The sequence below is a fragment of the Phocoena sinus genome, chromosome X (genome assembly GCF_008692025.1).
Source record: "Phocoena sinus isolate mPhoSin1 chromosome X, mPhoSin1.pri, whole genome shotgun sequence".
Lineage (NCBI taxonomy): Eukaryota > Metazoa > Chordata > Mammalia > Artiodactyla > Phocoenidae > Phocoena > Phocoena sinus.
Window position 1 is genome coordinate 61559758 of NC_045784.1, and position 3506 is coordinate 61563263.

Here is a 3506-nt window from a genome sequence, read left to right on the forward strand (position 1 = left end):
CCCGCCACCGCCTCAGATTCCGTTGCCCACCTGACCACGGATTTCTTCCCAGCGCCGCTGTGCTCGGACTGTTTGGTTCCCGAAAGGACCAAGGTATAACTCTTGGGTCTCCCAGGCTGCGGAATACCAGAGATTGGGGGGAAGGTGGCCGGTTCCACGGGACTTGCCGAGATTCGCTGACCCCGGGAACGGAAGGTTCCCCCAGGGCAAGTTTGCATGCTCCCCCGACGGATTTCTTCTCCTGGGCTCCGTTCTTCCTAGGAGTGACCCGCGGCAGGCCACCTGCAGCAGCAGCAGAAGCAGAAGCAGAAGCAGCAGCAGCAGCAGCAGCTCCCGGGTAGCTGGGCTTGCTGCCCCCCCTTCCCCCACAGCACGCTCTGCATTTTCTTAGGGGAAGAGATGCCCTGCTCTCCCACGCCCTGCCTTTCCACAACCGAAGAGAGTCCTCGCGGAGCCGACGACAGGGAAGAGCCTGTCACGTGAAGGAAATTCTCCCTGGCTTGGAACTTCGAGTGTCTGGGAGTGTCCCCGGGATCCTCGGGTCTGCTGGGCTTGGCCTGGCCTCCTCCTCTGGGATAAGTGCTCACCGTCATCAGCTGTGTCTCACTGAATTCATCTGAGGACTCGGAGTCGGACAGCAGCCAGGTCAGGCCTTCTGCGGAGCGCCGCTGGCGATCCGCAGCCACGTTCAACCTACGCTTAGTGCCTCTCTTAGGGTTCCCCAAGGCCCGGCCCGCTTCAGGCCCACCGAGGTGGAGAGGGCCGGCTGGAGCCGTCAGCGCCTCCCCACAGCTCTGGCCGGGCTCTCCTCGACCGCCGGGACCCGCCTCGAGGCGCAGTGTCAACACGGTGGACTCTTTGAAGGCAGTGGAGCTCTCCGGGGACGGGTACCTGCGGACGCCCAGCACGTCCTGGTCGGTCAGCTGCTGCAGGTTGGCCTCCTCGGCCTCCTCAGACTCCTTGATCTCAGACTCCTCGATCAGGTCCAGGAGGTCCCTCGTGTGGTCATCTGGGGAGCCAGGTCCGCCTTCGCGCCCCCACAGCACCGGCCCTCGTGCTTCTAGCATCTCCCGCTTCGACTGGAAGCCCTCGGGGTCCGGGAAGCCGCCTCCGCCCTCGCCGCTCCGCGGCTCCCCATGCTCGGGACCTGGGTCGGGTCCCCGCGGGACTGGGGGGCCGGCCGCACGGACGCCGGCCCGCTCCTTGCCCTTTGGGCGGACACGCCTTCTCCACACAAACACCTCATCCGGGGAGCTCATGTCGCGACCCGGGCGGCCCTGGAATCGGGGCGACGGTCGATGGCCCGAGTCGCGGTCGCGGTCACGGTGGGCTAGGCGTGCGGCGCTCAGAAGGCAGCGTCATCCACCTCACGCGCCGCACGAGCTCGCCTCAAAAGGAAGGACGTGCCACTTTCAGCGCGCCTCCCACGCCCACGCAGCAGCCTCCTCATTGGTCAGGCCCCCGCCAACCAGCGGGCGCCTTGTTCGCCCACCACCTCGAAGCCTAACCAATGGGGTCGAGGGCCTCTGGTTTGCTCGCAAGCCCGTGGGCGGTCCGGGCAGTTGGCTGATGAAGGGGATGGTGGGAGTGCTTCCCTCTGTCAAGCCTCTGGGCCCGCCTCCTCCTGTCTGGCCTCCCCTTTCCTGTTAGAGTCACAGCTCTGAGCCTCCGTTCCCCATCTATACAGGGGGTGGAGGGCGTCGGGGAGTGAGGGCACCGGGCTCCAGGGGTGGTGAGGATGAAACGTCAAGATGGAGGCGCTGGATGCCTACCTCGCGCCAAAGCATTTGCCAGCCTCCCTTCCACAGCAAGCCTTACGACCCAACAGTAGAATGGGCACAGGAGTCCCGCAGTCAGTGATCAACGGTCGGCCAGAGAGCAAAGGGATCGTATTTTCGTTCTGTAAGGTCTCTGTCTCAACTGCTCCATCAAATGTGGCTCAGCAGACGTTATTGGCAGGCGGGTTTGCCGGATAGACTTGGGGTTGGCCTCACTCCATCAGACCTTCGCCCTCTCTGAGGCAAATTCAAAGAAGAGGAAATCGCAGTGGCCAGTTACGCCCCAAAAGATGCTCCCCACCGCTGATCCTGGAGATGTGAACTAAAACCACGAATCGGGTTTCACACACTAGGTTGACAACCTTCAGAGAGCTTAACCATTCCGAGGGTGGGAGAGGTTAGGAGCAAACCCCTGTGGCGGTGGTGCAAGAGACGCATTTGGGAGGTAATTTGGCAGAATCCATCGAAAGCAACTTAGTGCTGGCACGGACTCTGTGCCTGGCACTCTTCTAAGCGCTGGGCATAAATAATAATGCATCCGCGTGACACGCCTTTACCTATAGTACCAACTATTACTGGCCTCTTACCGGTGAGGAAACAGGCACTGAGAGGTTCGGCCACTGGCCCAAGGTCATTTGGCTCGTGGGGATCAGCGGCAGGATTGAAACCAATCAATCTGACTCCAGAGTCCTTGCTTTTAGCCCAAGATCTTTAAAAGGAAGGAAAAAAGAATCTATTTCTTCTATGCTCCTGCAAGTCCGCTGCCTGGTACTTCTTCCGGAGACACGCTGTTACCTGTAGTGTACAAGAACACATGCACAAGGGTGTTGGTGACGGGAAAAAATGGGAACACTCCAAATTCCCGTCAGTAAGGAAATGGATGAATGCAACGTGGCTTAGCATCCAGTAGCATAAAGCGTGGCAGTCCAACGGAATGCATCAGGCCATTCTCACAGCTTTCGAAAGCATCTGCCTGACTTCAAACTGCAAGTTGCAGAACGATGGCTTTGGATTCACATTTGTAAGTTAAATCACTCACGTGCGTGGGCACACGCACACACACCAGTCAATCCTATGTAATATATGAGAATTCATTTAAGTATATGTACAAGTATGTTTCAAAGTTTTGAAGGACGCACAACCAAGGCCTACCAGTTGTGATGGCGGTGGGTGTGGATAGCCAGGTGTCTCTCAATTTTTCTTGGAACTGTCAGTTCTCAGCTCCCCTGAGCTGAGCAGTACTGATGTCTGGGGAGTGGTGCCTCCCTTGGTTTCTATACGGCCCATGGGTGTTAGAATTTCCCTTGTCTGCCACCCAACTCCTACTCTGACACCGCTCCATTCCTCCCATACCTTCCTTCTGCTCCTTCCCGTTCATACTCCTCTGTCTTCAGTCACCTCTCTCTCCTGCATCCTGCTCTGGCTGACGTCCTGGGGTGTCTGAACCCCTGTTGCCTGTGGAACTCAAAGGCCCAGTTTTCTGGGTCTGCACCTGAGAAGCTGGCCATGCTGGGGAAGTTTCAGAGCAGGGGAGATTGGGTGCACTGTAAATCTGCAATCCTCCTCCTCGAGCCTGCCCCCGATGGTGCCTGCCCGTTTGTGGATACCGCCCGCTTCCACTTCTCCCAGTGACTTTTTAAGTCATGGTGTGCTCTTTCATATATGTTAAAATGGATAAGGAAGGATATAGCAAAATCTCCTGCATCCACCAGCACCCTAGGAAACATT

General features: G+C 58.3%; 1 pseudogene; it reads right to left on the minus strand.

Annotated features, from left to right (window-relative positions):
* Positions 1-3156, minus strand: part of LOC116747104 — a 10396-nt pseudogene extending 7240 nt beyond the window's left edge.
* Positions 3157-3506: the final 350 nt, after the last annotated feature.